The sequence below is a fragment of the Mytilus californianus genome, unplaced genomic scaffold (genome assembly GCF_021869535.1).
Source record: "Mytilus californianus isolate M0D057914Y unplaced genomic scaffold, xbMytCali1.0.p SCAF_7, whole genome shotgun sequence".
In the NCBI taxonomy this organism is placed as follows: Eukaryota; Metazoa; Mollusca; class Bivalvia; order Mytilida; family Mytilidae; genus Mytilus; species Mytilus californianus.
In genome coordinates, this window is record NW_026262723.1 from 8,082,856 (window position 1) to 8,108,490 (window position 25,635).

The 25,635-nt window shown below is 32.3% G+C and overlaps 1 long non-coding RNA gene across 1 annotated transcript in view; it reads right to left on the bottom strand.

Moving 5' to 3' along the window:
* Positions 1–5,958: 5,958 nt before the first annotated feature.
* The window catches only part of LOC127709006 (uncharacterized), a 31,308-nt gene continuing 11,631 nt past the window's right edge, over positions 5,959–25,635 (bottom strand). Inside the window, exons 2-3 of the long non-coding RNA XR_007985465.1 lie at positions 7,151–7,332; positions 5,959–6,030 (exon numbers count right to left, since the gene is read on the bottom strand). This is a non-coding gene — a long non-coding RNA (uncharacterized LOC127709006). The remainder of the gene's footprint in view (positions 6,031–7,150; positions 7,333–25,635) is intronic.

Here is a 25,635-nt window from a genome sequence, read left to right on the forward strand (position 1 = left end):
AAATGGAAGTATTTGATTAGCAAATTAATAGATGTCACAATACCTGTCATTAAGGTGGTAGGGTATACAAAAGTGTATTGTAGATCGAAACAATGGTCTATTAATGATGTACATATGAATAAGAAACAATAACATTATAATAGACATCGTAAACATCAGGATCCTTTACATGAAAACTCTAAACTTTGGAAGGTAATTTCCCACCATGATGACCCCTTAAAACAAATCTTATAAAACGATATAATGAAGATTAACAGTTTTCCTTTGCATACGGTCCAGTGCTATCACATTTAGATGAACATTTGTGAATTTTGATTTTGATACCTATGGGACTAAGCGCAGGTTTATGAACTAAACGAATTCGATATGAGACCAAAATGTTTAAGTAACGTGTAGTTAAATGTTTGATGAACGCATTGAAGTAAAGTATTAGGATTTGAACTCAAACAAGGGTCAAAGGGGCTTGGGATATGACGTGTTCCGTTTCTACAGGCACTCAGTATAGTTATAAAACTGGTCAGGATAACTCTGTATAGTATAACAAAGCTTAGTGAATCATAAAAAATGAAAGTATTGTCCGATTAAGTTGCAATTTATAAAACAAAAATACCGAACTCCAAGGGAAATTCAAAAAGGGGAAGTCCATAAAAACCGACAAAATCAAACGCTATCAATCAACGGAACAAATGAAAAACAATTATCATATTCCTGAACTGGTACAGACGTTTTCCGAAGAAAATAGTGGGCTTAACCTCCCACGTGTATGACAGTTGTTTATAGTTCCGTTATATTGACAAAATTATTTAATTTAGATGTCATAGTTGTTTGGCTTTGGATACGTGGGGCCATTTATCCCTATTATTATTGTTATACTGATTACTGATGTTATTTTAACGGTTTCATAGTTCCCTTGAAGTTATGTTTGGTAAATAAGCATGTGCAGTTATAAATATACAGTGCGTTATTTTCTATAGAGGAGATATTGTTACCATTTAGATCTATACAAATTAAATAACCTTATTAAACAGTCTCATATCTAATGGAAACTTCATAAGAATAGAAACGGAAAGCGGAAGAATCATTAGTGGTTATCTTGATTAAATGAAAATATTACTTTATTTTGCTCCTTAAACTACAATGAATAATTTGGCATACCTAATTAGCACATTAACATAGAACCAGTTGATACTTATAATTTTTGACTGCTAGTCCTTGAGGGTATCATTAGACCACCGTTTCAGTGTTTCTGTACTGTCATGAAAATACTGATATGTTATATTACATTTCCTGTTAAAAATCAGCCGAAATATTGAAATGAATCTCACTTAAGCTAAGCTGTACTTTCGTGTACGATTTTGCCTTAATATTCTGTAGTTGTGTATAAAATTATCATTTTTGCAACTTTGTCTTAGATTTTGGTTTTCCAGATATTTTGACCTCTCGCCCCTGTAGAAACATGTGTTGTCCTATGATCATCTAGTGCAGTAAATATGATGACGGGAAATGCTCATAGTAACTGTAGAGGATAAGTCAACGGTGCAAATGTAGATAGCGAGGTGATAAAGACAAACTTGAATTTTTTTACTTAGATTGATATAAAACATCTGCGTACCCTTTACCCTTCTGGAGCACGTGAGATCAACCAGATTTTTTGGTGGGGTTCGTATTGCTCAGTCTTTCTATGTTGTGTATTGCATAATGTTGTTTGTTTTTTGTTTTTTTTCCTATTTTGCCATGGCGTTGTCAATAGATATAAGAAGATGTGGTATGAGTGCCAATGAGACAACTCTCCATCCTAGTCACAATTTGTAAAAGTAAACCATTATAGGTCAAAATACGGCCTTCAACACGGAGCCTTGGCTCACACCGAACAGCAAGCTCTAAAGGGCCCCAAAAATGGCTAGTGTAAAACCATTCAGTTTGTTTTCGACTAATGAGTTTGAATGTGCTTTTGGTATATTTCGCTTCTCTTTTGTCATACAATTATTCAAGATATAAACTTATCACAGAAATTCATATGTATCCCTGTACTCTTTATTAGGAAATGTAAATATTAAAAACAAAACAAATTCTTCTTTTGCTATGACTTTGATTAAGTATTAGATATTTCAGGTACTTACAGCTCCTCTAGAGACATCAATTTTGAAAAGGCACCTTCTTCTATGAAATTCACTTCATTTCTACTTATATCTCTGTAAAATTTAATGTCGTGTAAAATAGAATCGTTTCGTATCTTTTATATATTGGATATTTTGACTTAAAATCATGGCTTGATCACGACAAGAAGATTGAGATGAGAAATTTCTTTATGCAGATGATTTTCGATCAAACTTGTTTCTTTATTTATTCTTGATGTTTAATTTCATTCTATCTCTTTTATTCTGTGGTTTACATGTTGTAATGTATATATATATTTATTTATGCATGTCTCTGTCCTGAGTGTTCTTGCGTTTAGTTGTAATGTATTCCTGTCACGTAAGGTTGTCATTTTAGCGGTATTTTTAACATTGCCTTATAAGCGGGAGGTTTGGCTAGCCATAAAACCAGGTTCAACCCACCATTTTTTCTTAAAATGTCCTGTACCAAGTCAGGAATATGGCAGTTGTTATCAAATAGTCCGTTTCTATGTATGTGGGTGTTTGTATTTGTAGCAGTTCAGTGTTTTTGCTGTTCCGTTGTTTTCCTCTTATTTATTTGCATCTATATTATTACATACAATGGGTTTACATATACCTTAGATCTCTACAATTTAAATAACCTTATTAAACAGTATCATTTCTAATGGAAACTTCATTCTTACCTATATCTTTTTTTTCTTGCACTTAAATGAAATACCGGACTTGCTAAGAAAAAAGCACATAAAACTGTTATCCTGAAAGAAAAAAAAACTAATCTATCGAAGACACTTTTCTCTTTAAAAGTGAAAACCGATAAAAACGAGACAGTACATAAGAATTTTTAATACAAATAACATTGGATTTGAAACACTTACAAATTCCTTAAGGATGCAAATCCATCAAGATCACCATACTCTAAAGAACTTATCTTATTAGCTTCCAATCGTCTGCAAAATAGTATCATTAAAATGAAACACATTAACATTGGTACAAAGCTTTAGCATGTAAAGTATACATACCTTTTAAGAGAGGCTGGAGATACTGAAAGGATATCCTAATTCATAAATCGAAGACAAATTGACAACGTCATGGCAAAAAACAAATTGACCAGAAGACAAACAGCAGTATAAAAAACACAGCATAAAAAACCAAAGACTGAGCAACACGAACCCTGCCAAAAACCAGGGGTGATCTCAGGTGCAGTCTTTAACTTATATATGTTCATGTGCAAAACCCTGCTACGTATTAACTAAATGGGTCTGTACACTTTAATCGATTAAGAAATTCCCATTTTTGGAAGCTTCTGCATTACTATTGCATAATATCTTTAAGTTGTTATACATTTTGCAGGCATGTTATATATATAAGTTTGAAATCAATCTGTTTCGCTAGCTTACATTTCGTCTACAGATGGTTCTGCCAAGTGCTTGAAAATATTGCGTATTATCCAAATATTTTGGTTCATTAATTTTAGTGTAAAATATTTATTTTATATATATATATATATATATATGTTATATTGAAAACAGTCTGTTTCGAAAGCTTTCATTTCGTCTACAAATGGTTCTAAAAAGTATTGCATATTATTAGAATTACTTTGTACATTATTTATTTGACAACGAAGGAAAAAAATGTTGATGTATCCCTAATGTGAATTATTCATAACACGTAAAAAGGATAACAGGAATAAGTCAAAACACTGGAGGGTACAATAAAGCATATCAACCAACTAATTGGTACTTGGTATTCTCCACTTAGCAAACATCCTTAGGAGTAAGAGTAAAGACTGGTGGACCAGAAGTCAACTTAATGTGTCTGAGTAGGTGGACATGGCTTCCTGTGGAGTGGTAACTTGTTAACTAACACGTCAAATATCCCACTAAGTGTGTCAGTCTAGTATAAAGAAGGGTTTATACTCATATCACATTAACATGTTCTCGTCCTGAATTGCCACTGCACGTTAAACAGTCGTCCTCCTCCTCCTCGTCATCATCATCATCCGATACAGATCCTATGTAGTGAACAAGACATGATATTATATTATTTCGATTTTCCCATGGCGATCCTGTTAACTTTCAAATTCAGTGCAGCAATTTTCAAGCAGGTGTTTCATATGGAATATGTTCCAAGTAATATCCCTGAGCTTGCGTATCAGATTTTCCTCGATGGCGGATTGCTGATTGAGAGAAAACAACTTAACCAATGCTACTTAATAGAATGTTAAAGAACATAAAGAAGTAAAACGGACGCTTTCATAATATGGTTAACTGTTGATTAATATATATAATGTCATAGATATTATGTTTTACTTGTAGAAGCCACAATCATATACTCCTTTTCTCATTGATAACGTCACCAAATGCGACTAATCACCGGTTTTTTATTTGTATGTGTTGGTACTGTAGTGTATTTGAAATGAAACACACAATGCATGCATCTTATGTGTTGCTACTGTAGTGCATTTGAGATGAGACACACAATGAATGCATCTTATTTTCTTTTGTTTATTTGTTCTCCATTTTCTTCGGTAATGGTGTATTCTGTCTTTCTTCTACTTTTCCTGTTTTTCACTATGTCATGTGTAATGTGATATTGAATTTTTAAAACTTACAACTTATGCACGTATAGGTTTATAAAGATAAATTAAGGACCGTTGTTCTGGGTTATAATAAAAATATATAAGGAGATTGGTTATGAATTCCGATGAGACAACTATCCATTGGAGAGAAAATGACGTGGATGTTAGCAACTATAGGTAACCGTACGTCATTTAACAAGGAACAACACTCATATCGTCCAGTAAGCTTTATAAGCACACGACGTGACAAAATGTAAAAACGTTCAAACGAGAAATCGAATGGCCTGATTAATAATAACACAATGAACGAAAAACAAATATGACGACAGCAACCAAACAAAACCACTAATTTACATGTTACCTGACTTCAGACAGGCCCTTACAGAAATGCAGCGGGGTTGAAACATGTTTGCATTCATCTTTCCCCCTAACCTGGGACAATGGTGTAACAGCGCAAAATAAGAACAAACTGTAAAAATAAGGCGACGCCAAAATATAAGTATCGACAAGATATATGGCCGTAAGTGTAAATAAGTTTACTTTATACAAAGTTAATTTGAGGATAAGTCTGCATTTGAAAACCAGACATCAGAATTCGTCTGCTTTTAAATTATTTCAACCAGTTGAAGGGCTGATCTGAACAGTCAAGAAAACAGCTGAAGTAAATCAAATTATGCGATAGCAGTCAAGACGTCAGCTCAAGTCAAATTAGATATGTAATACTTCCAGATGTATTTTCCAGAATAACTAAAAATTTAACTTTAACCCAAAATTATGCATACCTTCGGAAAGAACTAGCTCTGTCCTCTTTTGACATTTTATATCGGTCATTCCTCCATTCATTACAATTTTGAGTTCAGGGATTTTACACAAAATTCAAAGAGAAAATTATTTATCAATATATGCATTGATGCAGAATTTTGTTTACTTTTATTGTTTGTGGTTTCTAAAGGTCCGATACTTCTACTGTTATACTGTTAACAACATCTAAAGGTCCGATACTTCTACTGTTATACTGTTAACAACATCTAAAGGTCCGATACTTCTACTGTTATACTGTTAACAACATCTAAAGGTCCGATACTTCTACTGTTATACTATTAACAACAGCCAAACAGTTTAGTGTCTCCGTTCACACATGAAATATAAATAGGACATTGTATTTAACTCCATCAAAACTGTGATACGTCGTCTATTTTGAATATACTTGGAATTTCAATTCCCCAACTTATTTCTTTAAAAAGCTAGACAACATGTACTTACAACGTTTGTAAGGATGACAATCCATCCAGAGAACCATTTTCTAGAGAGGAGATTTTGTTAAGACTGAGATCTCTACAAATTAAACAAGGTACTATAAATACCCTTATTATACTGTCACATATTTGATAAAAACTTCATAAGAATAGACGCGGAAAGCGGAAGAATTATTAATGGTTATCTTGATTTAATGAAATAGTTACGTTATTTTCATGCTTAAACTACAGTTAAACATTTGAATTGCCTGATTAGTTCATTGACCAATTGATACATCTGAATGTGGACTGTTAGTCCCTGAGGGTATCATGAGATGAGTTCTGTTCATTGCTTCCATGCTGTCATGAACAATACAGATAATTTTAAGATTTTCCAGTAGAAAACAATTTAAAAATTTGGAATGTATCTCCCTCAAGGAAAGCTAAGAATTCTTGTACATTTTTTTATCTGTATTTGGAAGTTGTCGATTACATCATTTGTTAAACTTTTTCTTAGGTTTTGGGTTTCCAAACTATTTGGCATAAGGTATCCACGAAGAAACTTTCGTTGACGAAGTGGTCATCTGATGCAATGAAAATGATTGCGCTCCATGTTCATAGCAGCTGCAGAGGACGACTCAACCACACTTATGTATTGAGGTTGGCGGATGTAGATAAAAATGGATTTCTAGACCTATATTGATATAAAACGTTTGTCACAATTATCCAGTATAATTGTTTTTACAGTAACTTATCTCAATCCGGTACCCTCAACCAGGAAATTGAAAACATTTTAAAAGATTTTTTAGCGAAGCAAATTTTGATCTTATGTCTTTTGCTGTGATGTTTGATACAGTATATTGTGTAAATGAAGAATTAAAAAATATGCATGTCATGAAAAGATGAAAAAAAGATAGGATTGCTGAATTTTTTACGAATTCAAACTACTTTTAATAAAAATTCGCTAAAATATACAAAATCAGTGTTTTAAATGACGAAAGACAAAACAAGGAATGAAATATCTCGATAATTTAGATAAGATATCTATTTTTTGCTAATTTCATGCAATCGCTTTATTGCATGGTAATTCATCGCCATGCTATTGCAAAATCTACGGCGGTCGACTGATTGTTGATAAATAATGTCTCATTGACGAGTACCCATTCATCGGCTTTTTTTTTGTCCAAATTTAATTGATAGAAGCAAAATTGAAAACTTACAAAGATATTGTGTCTATAGGAATTCCTTGAGGTATCACATCTAATCTTTTGTTTCGACACGATATTTCAGTCGTCGAACAAAAACATACATCACAAACTGTAACCTGAGCATCATGTAGAGAAAACATTGAAAGACTAACAGCTGTGATGAACAGGATGCTATTCATTTTGTCTAGATATTACTACAAATATAAAAAAAATAATAATAAAGGATACCAGGCTTATAACATAGTATGCAAGACGAAGTTGATCTTTATTTGGGATAAAATATGATAAATGCATGATATCCAATTACATTTACCAACACTGTAGTGTAAATTTATTTATATTTAAAAACTATTTTGAAACTAAGGTGAAAGCTATCATTAATAGTTATAGTATCACTAACTGAAGCCACACCACACGTAGAGAATGATCTGCTTATCCTTCCATAGCTCCTGAATTCACCACCAGTTTTTGGTGGGCTTCGTCTTGCTCAGTCTTTAGTTTTCAATGGTGGGTTTTGTATATATATATGCTGTTGTATGTCTTTTGGTCTTATTTCTTTTTTTGCAATGGCGTTGTCAGTTTATTTTCGACTAATGAGTTTGAGTGTCCTGTTGGTATCTTTCGCCTCACTCACTTTTGTTGATGGGTTGAAGGAAGAATACATTTTAACACCTCTGAATGAAAAACCTCCGTTACTTCACAAATACAGAATTTTGCACTTCAAATGCACTTCACTTCTCTTAAAACAGAAAATAATGTTAGACGGGATAAGTTTGTTTTGCTCGCTTGATTGACGTCTGTGTTTGAAGTCTATTATTTTTTTGATAATACATTAAACTTTTCTTCTGAAAATTTCGTCGATCTGATCATAAATTCTTCGACAAAATGCATAAATATATATGTGACATAATGAGACATCTAAAAACAATCAGCCAATGTCAATGTCATAAAATAATTTGATATCACCTTTAATTTGGTTTTAAAGAAGAAAAATCGTATAGAACACTGCAAACTGCCTTTATATGCTTGACTGACACTGCTGCTGTACATTTCCTAGAATACTAAGACTGGCCTGTACCACCTGTTATGATTGCTATTACTAAAGTTAATGGAAAAATGATGAAATAACATGATTGATTGATTGGTGTATTGTAGGTGTTTTACGCCACTTTCAGCAATCTTGGCAATTTTATTGAAGTATATTAAACATGTTCATCTTTTTTTGTTAAATTCGAAGGATCAAATGACTTGTAATTATTTGAATTTGTGTTTCGTTTTAAACAAAGGGTTGATAATTTGTTGAAAATTAATCCGTCATTAGTCATTTGAATACAGATTTGATAAAATCATTTCATCTATTTTCAAATGAATGCAAAATAATTAATTTCTTTTAGATTTTTACAGTCAACGTCGTGTTCATAACGCATGTCCGTATTTTAATTCTTTTCAGTAAGAAGTGATATCTCTGTTCTATTGATTTGTGATCAGGATAAAATCGGTATTCTTCCATATATTTGAATAAAACATTTCTAGCTTAATTGAATTCAGTTAAAAGTACAATAACTAAACTTAGGGCTATTTGTCCTTTGATTAATTGAAGGGAAATGTATATTTCGGTGTTGAAGCATCACTGAACAGGCATTATTTGTCGAAATATTAGTATCAACTTTGATATCGTAAAATGTTATTTCAATAGTTTCGAGTTAAATCATTAACTAAACTGTCCCTACCAAATATTAATGTTTTAGATTTTAGTATGCAAATAAAAGGTTTGCATGATCATCACAAAATAATAAATACATTCGATCGATCCTATTTATCATGTGTTCAAAGAAAAGCTATTTTATGTGGAAATTTAAGGGCATTTAGAAGTATTTGTCACTTTAATTTTTGTCAAAGCACAACATATATGTGCGGTCCTATGACCTATGTCAAGATAACATAAAAAGCAGACTTGTCCTAGGACTCTTTTTCATGACAATGAAAAAGAGAACTTTAAACAGGGTCGATACTGTAGTTATCTCAGGGATAAGTTAACTTTGAAACCATTGATGCACACAATTTAATTTCGACCCTGATACAGCTGATCGAACCAACTCTACTTCAAAGTAAACTTTAAATCTGGTCCGCACCAAGATTTATAAAACTTAAGATCAGGAGAATTTGGCATTGATTGGTGAAATATTATAAAATGTCCTTGTTTTCCCATATAAACATTTAAAAAAATATTCTGATGTTCTTTAAAAAAAGATAGAAAAATATATTGCATGTATTGGTTGCACTGTTAAAAAGACAAACCAGCTTACTGTCAGAAGCAGATCTGTCCTCATGAACGATCAAACGCAGACCTGTCGTTAGAACTGGTAAAGGGCAGATCCGTCAACAGATCTAGGGGCAGGTATCTCGAAAGGATTGTAGCTGTCCTAGAAAAACAAACATAAGTCTGGTCTGCCACAGATAAAGTCAGCTTGATTGTCTACTCGAAAAATAATCCGTTTACGTAGATAGCATTCGAAATGTCTGCTAAATTTGTTTTACAGGTTATGATCACTCCCATCTGTGCATTTTCAGTCTCAGGTGATAAATATACTCATGCCTTTGACTTATGCAATCCGGCAATAAAGCTATTGCTTAAGTTCCGAGACAGTTCGGCTGTATAGAATGCATGAATATGAAGTTACATCCGGTTATAATGTGGACTTTTAATCCGAAACACCAATACAGAGAGTGCTTTTAATTCATTTGTTTAAATCCACGGAAAGATACATTTGATATCTTCACCCGGCCACAGAATTTTGAAGAAAAAAATCCACAAAGTGGGAAATAATCCTACAGAAAGAGAAAGTCGTGTTAACCTTTTTATATTCAGCCGTGTTTTCGTTTGCTGCATTCTGCCTAAAAAGTATAAAACGATGTGCATCATCTCAGCTTCTAATTTCGTTATTTATTATGTTTCTATTAAAAATTGTTGAAATAATACCATTCACAATCCACATTTTTAGAAGAACAAGTGACTTATCATCGAGTTTAAGTTCAAGATAGAGTTTGAGTTGAGTTCGAGCTGAAGGTCGATTTAAAGTTCGACTGATGCTTCGAGCTGTTTTCTATTACACTTCCAATCACATTTTGATATGAGCTTTGATTTCAAGTCACAATTCGAGTGTGAGTTCGAGTTAGAATTCGAGTTATAAATCGAGTTACTCAATTGGTAGTAGTATCACAAATAATAAAGTTTTAATCGCATATCTATGTCATTTTAAAAACAAAAGGAAGAGAAGGGACCTGCCAAAATAACAAAAAATTGGTACGAAAAATACAAATCTGCGCGACACGTTTATATTATTATTTGTAAACATATTGTTAACACTTGATTCTTCATTAGTATCCTCGTGTATTGTATTTTCGACCTACTAACATATTTCTCCGAATTCCCCTTTTATCTGATTGAACCCAGACATGCCTAATATTTTGGGAGTCACTAGTATACTTGTGCATAAAATAATTGTATCTGAAATATATTTCGATCTTAAATATTTTTTTTTATTTGAGTTCATTAGATCGATGTCACCTTTGTGTTTTCGACCTATCTAATAAACGGGTCCAAAGTCGGAAATGACATGTCGTACAAATCCGGAATTGATTATAATTTGATGCCAATGTATATATCAAATTATTTAAAGTGCAAGAGGGGATCAAACTTATGACTTAAGGAATTAAATGGTAACATATACAACTATGAGATATGAAATATTATTTTGATATCTTTATTTGACTATTTATACACTTTTCACATATCACTCTTTTATACTTTAGACATGGAAGTCCATGGCATGGACAATAAAAAATACTATGACGCCTAAGAACATTCACATTTCAACAAAATCTCAGATGGGTCCAGTGGTCACATTGAGGATACATACATTTACCCCACTGAGCAAAAACAAGAGACACACACTGTCTCAATGCTTCTGGGAAACGTTTCTTACATACACAACATGGTGACTCATCAGTATCTTCAACACTGCATGTGTCATCAAATGAGTCATCATCTGAAATAACCAGTTTCTGTAAACCAGAAGTACCAGGTTTTGGTGACATATTCTTTTGCTTTAGCAACAACTTTAACTTCTTTTGCTTTCTTAGGTTTAGTAACCTTAACCATGTTAACATTGTTTTCCACACATGCTTTATTTTTTTTACATTTACTTGTATTATTTACACTCTTTGGTTTCTTTTTGTTAATAACTTGTGTACTCTTTGGCTTTTTACAATGTGCTACAATATCAGCCATAACATCATCCGCAGTTATAGCTTTACCAGAGGTAATATTTGACAAATACTTCCTCTTTTTTGCTTGTTTTTTTACAATACCAACATTTTTCTCACACTGTTTGAAAAAAACAGCTGGACTCTTCTGTATTTCGTTATTCGTCGAGATGTCTGTCTCATCTTCGTCAGGCAATGGATCTGCCTCATCAATCAATGTGATGTTTCCAGTGACAGGTAAGTCAATATCAGTGTCAGGTAAGTCAAGTCCAGTGTCAGGTAAGTCAAGTCTAGTGTCAGGTAAGTCAAGTCTAGTGTCAGGTAAGTCAAGTCCAGCGTCAGGTAAGACATGTCCAGCGTCACTGTCAACAGATGGAGAATTCTCACTGTCATGGTTAGTTTGTTTGTTTTGTACAGCGTTGTCAGGGTCAACTGTGTCTGTCGTAAATAAAGTTGACGGAAGCAATGTGATGGCAGGCACACAGTTTTTTCCAATAGATATATTCCTGTTTTTTCAAAGGAAGTTTTTAAGTTATGTGGCGACAAAGCCTTCACATATGCATCTGTAGCAAGTTAACCAATATTGTACCTATTGATTTGTTCTCTATGTTCACGTAAATATTTATGACAGGAATTATCTAAAATTCTGCTGAGGGGCCCAAAGCAGCCAACATCTAATGGTTGTAGAATGTGACTGCAGTGGGCTGGCAAAACTAAAATTATAAAATTGTGAGCCTTTGCCCATTCAATTACACTTAAAGCTACATGTGATTTGTGGCCATCATAAATCAGTAGAACAGGCTGGTCATCAGTTAATCCTTGGGCATATTTTATAAAATGTTCACCAAGATATTTATAAAAAATTTCAGTGTTTGACCAGCCTGATCCACTAACACTACCTGATGTACCATTTGTACAATCTTCAATAAGACCATTATTCATTCTAGCACCTGCAAATATAAGATATGGGGGTATTTGGGTGCCTAATGCATTTCCTGCCCCTATTACCGTAACCGTTGGGGATCTCTCTGAAGTAATACCAGGAGGGTTAGAATCTTTTGCACCAACAACATTTGGTGGCTTATGCTGAAAATGTACTCCTTTTTCATCAATATTGTATATGCATTGAGGTTTATCAATAAGGTTATATTTTACAAGAATTGTTTCTAGTTCCTGAAAATAGCTATTAATATTTTCTTGTGATGCAGATTTTGCCCTTGATATGGCTAAACCCCTGGAATTGATGGTTTTAAGCTCTGGCCATCTAGACATGAATGAGTAGAACCAATTCAGGGTAAATGGTTTGGTTTTCTCTCTCAGCTCCATGTACACGTCATAATCTGTGGCCAAGTCAACAACTTCAGATTTTGTGTATCTGCAATAATAATAATAATAATAATAATAATAATGATAATAATAATAATAATAATAATAATAATAATAATAATAATAATAATAATAATAGTAATAGTAATAGCAATAAATATTATTACAGTAATAAATATTATTATAATAATATTTGGAAGAAAAAAGTATGTACATGCATCTGACACAAATTATCTAAATAAATATGAAAATTAATTGAATCCAAAAATATATTTTTCAATGAAAAACATTGAAGCTGTTAGCATTTAAAAAAGAATTAATAAATTGAAACTCCTGATATATTTGCATTTATTTCCCCTCTTTTTAAATTTCAACTAACCCGTAACCAAAATTTGCCATCATTTTTATGTGGTCAACCAGTCTTGCTTCTTGCTCTATATCCAATGTTGGGGCAGGGCCAGACTTCACTACATCTACACCAACCCTTCCAGAAACTATATCAAGGAGGGTTGACTTTGGCACTCCATATACTTTGGAAGCCTTGTAAACAGTCATGTTTTTATTGAAGACTTTAGTCAAGGCATTGTGAAGTGAGGTTGGGGAGTATTGTCTGTAATCTTTCCTAACAGACTGTTGTTTCTGTAATTCAAAATTAATTAATATTTTATTTTTCAGTAAAAAACTGAAAGGAGCATGCAATTTTCCGGATTGAAAATAACTTTTAAGTTTGACGACTAACCACATGACAGTCACGTGACTTAATGACCTGGATGTAAACTTCTTGTGCAAAAAATCTTTAGGCATATTTATAGAATATTTATTTATTTTTAATAGATTCTTTTGGAGGGTAGAAAAAGTATTAGTGAAAGGGTACAAAAATGTGGTATCAAATAGGAAAACAAATACTTACTTGTAATAACTTTACTTGGAACATCTTCGCCACACGTGGAATTATTTGTTATTGTTACTAAGTATGGCAGCCGATTATGACGTCACGCGGGCACGCGAAGCATACGGGAAGTGAAAGTAGGATTAGGTCGAAAACGTAAGACGGTCGAAAACACAATACGAGACGATATATATAAAAAATAGATGATATTTCAATTTAGCTCGATGTGTGTCAGAAATTTCAATTTATCAGAATAAAAGGGCAGAAAAAGAAATTTGTTAAAATATCATATTTCCAACAACCATGCATGCTGAGTTTATATTCTCGTTGTTTTGTGCAGTCTTCCAAGTTCCTCAAAAACAAATTATCTCAGATAGTAACTTGATTGTGGTTTGACTAAAATAACATTCGTGATACAACAGTTTATACTTTTCCTGAAGTTTTCATACAGTCAAATACTCCTTTAAAAATGATTTTTTTCTCTTCCAAAAATCAATTATATTAAGTCCATAATGTTTTAGGTTTAACTATGTAATCATCTATATGATAAGAAAAATAAAATTCAAAATTATTCGCTTTGTAAACTAAAAATCATTTGTATACATTTTTGTGTATTTCTTTATTGTTTTGTTAACCCAAATACAACAATAGGGACGTATTGTGGTGTTCGATTAGGTTTTCAATCCGTTTATTCGTCAATCTGTCCGTTCATTCGTCCAATCGTCGGCAATCCTGTATCAATTAAAGATTTGGTTTTAGGTAGTTTACCATAAAGTTGTGTGCTGAAATCAAATCTAAATCTATTGTTGGCGTTTGTGTTGCTCAGTCTATAGTTTTCTATGTTGTGTTTTGTGTACTGTTGTTTGTCTTTGTTTCGTTGTTTGCCTTGGTGGCTAAAGGTATCAAAGGGATATCTAAACTCATAGGTCGAAAACAAACTGACAATGTCAGGGCAAAAAACAAACTGACAATGTCAGGGCAAAAAACAAAAAAACGACCAAAAGGAAAGAAACAATACACAAAACACAGCATAGAAAATTCAAGACCAAGCAAGACGAACCCCACCAAAAACCGGGGGTGATCTCAGGCGCCTACCTCAGAAGGATAATCAGATTCTGCTTCCCATGTGACACTCGTCGTTCTACTCATGTAAATACAAACCCAGTGGTAAGTTTAATTCGGTAGGTCACATAAGAGGAAATCAAGCATGGATTTTGGTTACAACAATTGGAACATATCCGTCCATATTATTCTAGAACGATCTACCAACTCCTGATGGCGTCCGTAAAAATTTCGTAGAGATGATTTCAACTTTGCCACTTGGAACTTGTAAAGTTGTATTCAAATCTTGTTGAAATGTTAATTATAAACATGAATAGATAGCTGAACTAACACACATCTGAGATTGTAATCATTTTAACTATTTAATCCTTTGTATCCTAAGCCCCCTGTTCGAAATCAAGACCAGAGAGCTACTTTGGTTATCTTCATTATGGAATGTTTTATACTAGAACAGATTTGGACCCATGCCAATAAAAAATTGAAAACAACACGTTTAATAATTTCATGCGTCCGATGCGCTTTTCTGGATTTACCTTCACCAGGAACGCTCAAAGCCAAACAATTGAAATCCGAGGGATGTATAAGTACCGAAACAGTTGAAGAGCTATATGACAAAAATACCTCAAACAAATAGCCAAATCCATCTAAGGTCAAATTTGTCTGAGGGAGTTGAAACCTTAGTTTCTTTATAATTTCAAAATTTATAAACGAGTAATTTTAGAAAAGTTTGTTATAAATCATGTCAGTACCGAAGTACTGACTACTGAGCTGATGATACCCTCGGGGACTGATAGTCCACCAGCAGAGGTATCGACCCAGTGATGTAAAAAAAATGAAAACAACACGTTTAATAATTTCATGCGTCCGAAGCGCTTTTCTTGAATTAAGATATCAGTTTATAAATTTCGTACGTCCGAGGCGCCTTTCTGAATACACTTCATCAAATTTGGACAGTTCTATCATAGAACTGCTCCTGACAGTTTCACTTTAGAAAAGAACTAGTTTGAAACAATTATACTATAGAACTGATGCTAACACTTCTATCCATGAACTGATCTGACAATTCTACCCTTGAACTGATATTTCTAGTCTAGGTTTTGTTTAGTACAGTTATACATGTATAAAAGATTCCGTGAAAGTTTTAAATGTGGATCATACTTTTTCTTTAATTTCGTTTTGTTTGGAATTCTTTTTAATTTTGAGTATTAAATGAGAATAACACTTTATACATTTCGTGCGTCCGTAGCCCTTTTCTGCATTCAACTTCATCATAAACACCTTCAAGTAAACATTTGAAAGCCGGTGTGTTTGATTACGTCGGTTTCTAAATTATTCCTAGTTGTAACAGATCATTTTAGTGCAACATCTGAGCTAATGATACCTTGGGGACTAACAGCTCGCCAGCAGACCTAGGGCTAGGAAACGCAATTTTCACTTTATAAGTTTCATGCGCCTTTCTAGATTTCTCTTTTCGAGGAACGCTCAAACAATAACATTTAGTACTGATTAAATAAAATAACATTCGAGTCTCTTATTTCAAACTTGAAATTCAACTCGAACTCTTACTTTAAATTTGACTCGAGCTTGAAGTTTAGGTCAAATGTAAATTGAAAAACAACTCGAACCTTGGTTCTAATTCGAATCTAATGCATGACTCGAACTCCAACTTCAACTGGAACTCGAATATAAACTTTAACTCTACATCGGTGGTCAGCAAAATCCGTTTTGACATATTTGATTCGTTTGCATAACAAAATATCAGTGTCCTACTCTTTTGTTTTATATTTTAATGCATTTTCTACTCGTAAACTTATTTATTTTTCTTTGATATATTGTCAAGTTAAAAATAGGTACTTTTAGGATGTAATGCATGAGCATGTAATATAGAAAGAAAATTCGGCAAACCGTTCACTGACACCTACTTCAATGTCTGACAAAAACTTTAACGAAATATTACAACATCACTTTTGGATCTTGGAAATAACAAAATTGAAAAAATTGTATGTTATATGTGGCTTGTACTCATAATGTTTTGTAGCATTCCCTTCCACGAAAGATTTTGTCAGTGTTTCATTACAGATTCAAAATGTTGTCATGACAACCAATCAGACAATAATTTAATGTAGGATTAAAGCCCTAAAATATATCAAATTGTACTTATTAGTTATAAAAAACAAGTTATGCTTACAAAATTTCAGGACACTCAAAGTGAATCAAAAGTTCTGAGAAAGATTAATTTTTGTTGCATTATTGTGTAATGGAATGATTAGAAATATCTATTAGTTTCAGGTAAAAAAATTGTCCGTTTCTATGTTATGTAGGAAGCATGGGTTAAAACTACTAAAGTTGATTTTGCTAAATTGAATTAAAACACAATTTAATATGTATTACTTTCCTGGTATGATTACTTATTGGTCTATATCATATCGATACTTATATATCAAAATTGCACTAGGTCATGCTTTTCCCGAGCGGTTAATGACGTCTTTATACTAAAATAAATTCGATCGAATGTATACTGATTGATCTTTACATCTGATTTATTTGTTAGTGTCGTTGTGAGTTTTCACTATTGTGTTCAGTAACTGCTAATCGCTGTCGTTTTGTTGTTGCTCTAGTGTTTCGCATTATCCAGATCAGTAAGCCCTTTCCAACTGACTTTTATAATTTGTATAGACATGATAGATGTTACACTGTTACCCTGGTCAAGTGAAAGGTTTCATGTATGCGAAATCTGTAAATTAGTGGTTTCTGCATGTACTATAAGACCTATTTTTTTTATTTAAGCATACTTCCGTTATCTGGTTTAATTGTATGAATTGTTCACATTTTATCATGACTAGAATGGTTCAAGTTGTCTTTAATATATATATATATCTCCATATTAAAGGTATATATATATATCCTTTCTTAATACACTTCATCAAATTTGGACAGTTCTATCATAGAACTGCTCCTGACAGTTTCACTTTAGAAAAGAACTTGTTTGAAACAATTATACTATAGAACTGATGCTAACACTTCTATCCATGAACTGATCTGACAATTCTACCCTTGAACTGATATTTCTAGTCTAGGTTTTGTTTAGTACAGTTATACATGTATAAAAGATTCCGTGAAAGTTTTAAATGTGGATCATACTTTTTCTTTAATTTCGTTTTGTTTGGAATTCTTTTTAATTTTGAGTATTAAATGAGAATTACACTTTATACATTTCGTGCGTCCGTAGCCCTTTTCTGCATTCAACTTCATCATAAACACCTTCAAGTAAACATTTGAAAGCCGGTGTGTTTGAATACGTCGGTTTCTAAATTATTCCTAGTTGTAACAGATCATTTTAGTGCAACATCTGAGCTAATGATACCTTGGGGACTAACAGCTCGCCAGCAGACCTAGGGCTAGGAAACGCAATTTTCACTTTATAAGTTTCATGCGCCTTTCTAGATTTCTCTTTTCGAGGAACGCTCAAACAATAACATTTAGTACTGATTAAATAAAATAACATTCGAGTCTCTTATTTCAAACTTGAAATTCAACTCGAACTCTTACTTTAAATTTGACTCGAGCTTGAAGTTTAGGTCAAATGTAAATTGAAAAACAACTCGAACCTTAGTTCTAATTCGAATCTAATGCATGACTCGAACTCCAACTTCAACTGGAACTCGAATATAAACTTTAACTCTACATCGGTGGTCAGCAAAATCCGTTTTGACATATTTGATTCGTTCGCATAACAAAATATCAGTGTCCTACTCTTTTGTTTTATATTTTAATTCATTTTCTACTCGTAAACTTATTTAATTTTCTTTGATATATTGTCAAGTTAAAAATAGGTACTTTTAGGATGTAATGCATGAGCATGTAATATAGAAAGAAAATTCGGCAAACCGTTCACTGACACCTACTTCAATGTCTGACAAAAACTTTAACGAAATATTACAACATCACTTTTGGATCTTGGAAATAACAAAATTGAAAAAATTGTATGTTATATGTGGCTTGTACTCATAATGTTTTGTAGCATTCCCTTCCACGAAAGATTTTGTCAGTGTTTCATTACAGATTCAAAATGTTGTCATGACAACCAATCAGACAATAATTTAATGTAGGATTAAAGCCCTAAAATATATCAAATTGTACTTATTAGTTATAAAAAACAAGTTATGCTTACAAAATTTCAGGACACTCAAAGTGAATCAAAAGTTCTGAGAAAGATTAATTTTTGTTGCATTATTGTGTAATGGAATGATTAGAAATATCTATTAGTTTCAGGTAAAAAAATTGTCCGTTTCTATGTTATGTAGGAAGCATGGGTTAAAACTACTAAAGTTGATTTTGCTAAATTGAATTAAAACACAATTTAATATGTGTTACTTTCCTGGTATGATTACTTATTGGTCTATATCATATCGATACTTATATATCAAAATTGCACTAGGTCATGCTTTTCCCGAGCGGTTAATGACGTCTTTATACTAAAATAAATTCGATCGAATGTATACTGATTGATCTTTACATCTGATTTATTTGTTAGTGTCGTTGTGAGTTTTCACTATTGTGTTCAGTAACTGCTAATCGCTGTCGTTTTGTTAGTTGCTCTAGTGTTTCGCATTATCCAGATCAGTCAAGCCCTTTCCAACTGACTTTTATAATTTGTATAGACATGATAGATGTTACACTGTTACCCTGGTCAAGTGAAAGGTTTCATGTATGCGAAATCTGTAAATTAGTGGTTTCTGCATGTACTATAAGACCTATTTTTTTATTTAAGCATACTTCCGTTATCTGGTTTAATTGTATGAATTGTTCACATTTTATCATGACTAGAATGGTTCAAGTTGTCTTTAATATATATATATATCTCCATATTAAAGGTATATATATATATCCTTTCTTAATACACTTCATCAAATTTGGACAGTTCTATCATAGAACTGCTCCTGACAGTTTCACTTTAGAAAAGAACTTGTTTGAAACAATTATACTATAGAACTGATGCTAACACTTCTATCCATGAACTGATCTGACAATTCTACCCTTGAACTGATATTTCTAGTCTAGGTTTTGTTTAGTACAGTTATACATGTATAAAAGATTCCGTGAAAGTTTTAAATGTGGATCATACTTTTTCTTTAATTTCGTTTTGTTTGGAATTCTTTTTAATTTTGAGTATTAAATGAGAATTACACTTTATACATTTCGTGCGTCCGTAGCCCTTTTCTGCATTCAACTTCATCATAAACACCTTCAAGTAAACATTTGAAAGCCGGTGTGTTTGAATACGTCGGTTTCTAAATTATTCCTAGTTGTAACAGATCATTTTAGTGCAACATCTGAGCTAATGATACCTTGGGGACTAACAGCTCGCCAGCAGACCTAGGGCTAGGAAACGCAATTTTCACTTTATAAGTTTCATGCGCCTTTCTAGATTTCTCTTTTCGAGGAACGCTCAAACAATAACATTTAGTACTGATTAAATAAAATAACATTCGAGTCTCTTATTTCAAACTTGAAATTCAACTCGAACTCTTACTTTAAATTTGACTCGAGCTTGAAGTTTAGGTCAAATGTAAATTGAAAAACAACTCGAACCTTAGTTCTAATTCGAATCTAATGCATGACTCGAACTCCAACTTCAACTGGAACTCGAATATAAACTTTAACTCTACATCGGTGGTCAGCAAAATCCGTTTTGACATATTTGATTCGTTCGCATAACAAAATATCAGTGTCCTACTCTTTTGTTTTATATTTTAATTCATTTTCTACTCGTAAACTTATTTAATTTTCTTTGATATATTGTCAAGTTAAAAATAGGTACTTTTAGGATGTAATGCATGAGCATGTAATATAGAAAGAAAATTCGGCAAACCGTTCACTGACACCTACTTCAATGTCTGACAAAAACTTTAACGAAATATTACAACATCACTTTTGGATCTTGGAAATAACAAAATTGAAAAAATTGTATGTTATATGTGGCTTGTACTCATAATGTTTTGTAGCATTCCCTTCCACGAAAGATTTTGTCAGTGTTTCATTACAGATTCAAAATGTTGTCATGACAACCAATCAGACAATAATTTAATGTAGGATTAAAGCCCTAAAATATATCAAATTGTACTTATTAGTTATAAAAAACAAGTTATGCTTACAAAATTTCAGGACACTCAAAGTGAATCAAAAGTTCTGAGAAAGATTAATTTTTGTTGCATTATTGTGTAATGGAATGATTAGAAATATCTATTAGTTTCAGGTAAAAAAATTGTCCGTTTCTATGTTATGTAGGAAGCATGGGTTAAAACTACTAAAGTTGATTTTGCTAAATTGAATTAAAACACAATTTAATATGTGTTACTTTCCTGGTATGATTACTTATTGGTCTATATCATATCGATACTTATATATCAAAATTGCACTAGGTCATGCTTTTCCCGAGCGGTTAATGACGTCTTTATACTAAAATAAATTCGATCGAATGTATACTGATTGATCTTTACATCTGATTTATTTGTTAGTGTCGTTGTGAGTTTTCACTATTGTGTTCAGTAACTGCTAATCGCTGTCGTTTTGTTAGTTGCTCTAGTGTTTCGCATTATCCAGATCAGTCAAGCCCTTTCCAACTGACTTTTATAATTTGTATAGACATGATAGATGTTACACTGTTACCCTGGTCAAGTGAAAGGTTTCATGTATGCGAAATCTGTAAATTAGTGGTTTCTGCATGTACTATAAGACCTATTTTTTTATTTAAGCATACTTCCGTTATCTGGTTTAATTGTATGAATTGTTCACATTTTATCATGACTAGAATGGTTCAAGTTGTCTTTAATATATATATATCTCCATATTAAAGGTATATATATATATCCTTTCTTAATACACTTCATCAAATTTGGACAGTTCTATCATAGAACTGCTCCTGACAGTTTCACTTTAGAAAAGAACTAGTTTGAAACAATTATACTATAGAACTGATGCTAACACTTCTATCCATGAACTGATCTGACAATTCTACCCTTGAACTGATATTTCTAGTCTAGGTTTTGTTTAGTACAGTTATACATGTATAAAAGATTCCGTGAAAGTTTTAAATGTGGATCATACTTTTTCTTTAATTTCGTTTTGTTTGGAATTCTTTTTAATTTTGAGTATTAAATGAGAATAACACTTTATACATTTCGTGCGTCCGTAGCCCTTTTCTGCATTCAACTTCATCATAAACACCTTCAAGTAAACATTTGAAAGCCGGTGTGTTTGATTACGTCGGTTTCTAAATTATTCCTAGTTGTAACAGATCATTTTAGTGCAACATCTGAGCTAATGATACCTTGGGGACTAACAGCTCGCCAGCAGACCTAGGGCTAGGAAACGCAATTTTCACTTTATAAGTTTCATGCGCCTTTCTAGATTTCTCTTTTCGAGGAACGCTCAAACAATAACATTTAGTACTGATTAAATAAAATAACATTCGAGTCTCTTATTTCAAACTTGAAATTCAACTCGAACTCTTACTTTAAATTTGACTCGAGCTTGAAGTTTAGGTCAAATGTAAATTGAAAAACAACTCGAACCTTGGTTCTAATTCGAATCTAATGCATGACTCGAACTCCAACTTCAACTGGAACTCGAATATAAACTTTAACTCTACATCGGTGGTCAGCAAAATCCGTTTTGACATATTTGATTCGTTTGCATAACAAAATATCAGTGTCCTACTCTTTTGTTTTATATTTTAATGCATTTTCTACTCGTAAACTTATTTATTTTTCTTTGATATATTGTCAAGTTAAAAATAGGTACTTTTAGGATGTAATGCATGAGCATGTAATATAGAAAGAAAATTCGGCAAACCGTTCACTGACACCTACTTCAATGTCTGACAAAAACTTTAACGAAATATTACAACATCACTTTTGGATCTTGGAAATAACAAAATTGAAAAAATTGTATGTTATATGTGGCTTGTACTCATAATGTTTTGTAGCATTCCCTTCCACGAAAGATTTTGTCAGTGTTTCATTACAGATTCAAAATGTTGTCATGACAACCAATCAGACAATAATTTAATGTAGGATTAAAGCCCTAAAATATATCAAATTGTACTTATTAGTTATAAAAAACAAGTTATGCTTACAAAATTTCAGGACACTCAAAGTGAATCAAAAGTTCTGAGAAAGATTAATTTTTGTTGCATTATTGTGTAATGGAATGATTAGAAATATCTATTAGTTTCAGGTAAAAAAATTGTCCGTTTCTATGTTATGTAGGAAGCATGGGTTAAAACTACTAAAGTTGATTTTGCTAAATTGAATTAAAACACAATTTAATATGTGTTACTTTCCTGGTATGATTACTTATTGGTCTATATCATATCGATACTTATATATCAAAATTGCACTAGGTCATGCTTTTCCCGAGCGGTTAATGACGTCTTTATACTAAAATAAATTCGATCGAATGTATACTGATTGATCTTTACATCTGATTTATTTGTTAGTGTCGTTGTGAGTTTTCACTATTGTGTTCAGTAACTGCTAATCGCTGTCGTTTTGTTAGTTGCTCTAGTGTTTCGCATTATCCAGATCAGTCAAGCCCTTTCCAACTGACTTTTATAATTTGTATAGACATGATAGATGTTACACTGTTACCCTGGTCAAGTGAAAGGTTTCATGTATGCGAAATCTGTAAATTAGTGGTTTCTGCATGTACTATAAGACCTATTTTTTTATTTAAGCATACTTCCGTTATCTGGTTTAATTGTATGAATTGTTCACATTTTATCATGACTAGAATGGTTCAAGTTGTCTTTAATATATATATATCTCCATATTAAAGGTATATATATATATATCCTTTCTTAATACACTTCATCAAATTTGGACAGTTCTATCATAGAACTGCTCCTGACAGTTTCACTTTAGAAAAGAACTAGTTTGAAACAATTATACTATAGAACTGATGCTAACACTTCTATCCATGAACTGATCTGACAATTCTACCCTTGAACTGATATTTCTAGTCTAGGTTTTGTTTAGTACAGTTATACATGTATAAAAGATTCCGTGAAAGTTTTAAATGTGGATCATACTTTTTCTTTAATTTCGTTTTGTTTGGAATTCTTTTTAATTTTGAGTATTAAATGAGAATTACACTTTATACATTTCGTGCGTCCGTAGCCCTTTTCTGCATTCAACTTCATCATAAACACCTTCAAGTCAACATTTGAAAGCCGGTGTGTTTGATTACGTCGGTTTCTAAATTATTCCTAGTTGTAACAGATCATTTTAGTGCAACATCTGAGCTAATGATACCTTGGGGACTAACAGCTCGCCAGCAGACCTAGGGCTAGGAAACGCAATTTTCACTTTATAAGTTTCATGCGCCTTTCTAGATTTCTCTTTTCGAGGAACGCTCAAACAATAACATTTAGTACTGATTAAATAAAATAACATTCGAGTCTCTTATTTCAAACTTGAAATTCAACTCGAACTCTTACTTTAAATTTGACTCGAGCTTGAAGTTTAGGTCAAATGTAAATTGAAAAACAACTCGAACCTTGGTTCTAATTCGAATCTAATGCATGACTCGAACTCCAACTTCAACTGGAACTCGAATATAAACTTTAACTCTACATCGGTGGTCAGCAAAATCCGTTTTGACATATTTGATTCGTTTGCATAACAAAATATCAGTGTCCTACTCTTTTTTTTTATATTTTAATGCATTTTCTACTCGTAAACTTATTTATTTTTCTTTGATATATTGTCAAGTTAAAAATAGGTACTTTTAGGATGTAATGCATGAGCATGTGATATAGAAAGAAAATTCGGCAAACCGTTCACTGACACCTACTTCAATGTCTGACAAAAACTTTAACGAAATATTACAACATCACTTTTGGATCTTGGAAATAACAAAATTGAAAAAATTGTATGTTATATGTGGCTTGTACTCATAATGTTTTGTAGCATTCCCTTCCACGAAAGATTTTGTCAGTGTTTCATTACAGATTCAAAATGTTGTCATGACAACCAATCAGACAATAATTTAATGCAGGATTAAAGCCCTAAAATATATCAAATTGTACTTATTAGTTATAAAAAACAAGTTATGCTTACAAAATTTCAGGACACTCAAAGTGAATCAAAAGTTCTGAGAAAGATTAATTTTTGTTGCATTATTGTGTAATGGAATGATTAGAAATATCTATTAGTTTCAGGTAAAAAAATTGTCCGTTTCTATGTTATGTAGGAAGCATGGGTTAAAACTACTAAAGTTGATTTTGCTAAATTGAATTAAAACACAATTTAATATGTGTTACTTTCCTGGTATGATTACTTATTGGTCTATATCATATCGATACTTATATATCAAAATTGCACTAGGTCATGCTTTTCCCGAGCGGTTAATGACGTCTTTATACTAAAATAAATTCGATCGAATGTATACTGATTGATCTTTACATCTGATTTATTTGTTAGTGTCGTTGTGAGTTTTCACTATTGTGTTCAGTAACTGCTAATCGCTGTCGTTTTGTTAGTTGCTCTAGTGTTTCGCATTATCCAGATCAGTCAAGCCCTTTCCAACTGACTTTTATAATTTGTATAGACATGATAGATGTTACACTGTTACCCTGGTCAAGTGAAAGGTTTCATGTATGCGAAATCTGTAAATTAGTGGTTTCTGCATGTACTATAAGACCTATTTTTTTATTTAAGCATACTTCCGTTATCTGGTTTAATTGTATGAATTGTTCACATTTTATCATGACTAGAATGGTTCAAGTTGTCTTTAATATATATATATCTCCATATTAAAGGTATATATATATATCCTTTCTTAATACACTTCATCAAATTTGGACAGTTCTATCATAGAACTGCTCCTGACAGTTTCACTTTAGAAAAGAACTAGTTTGAAACAATTATACTATAGAACTGATGCTAACACT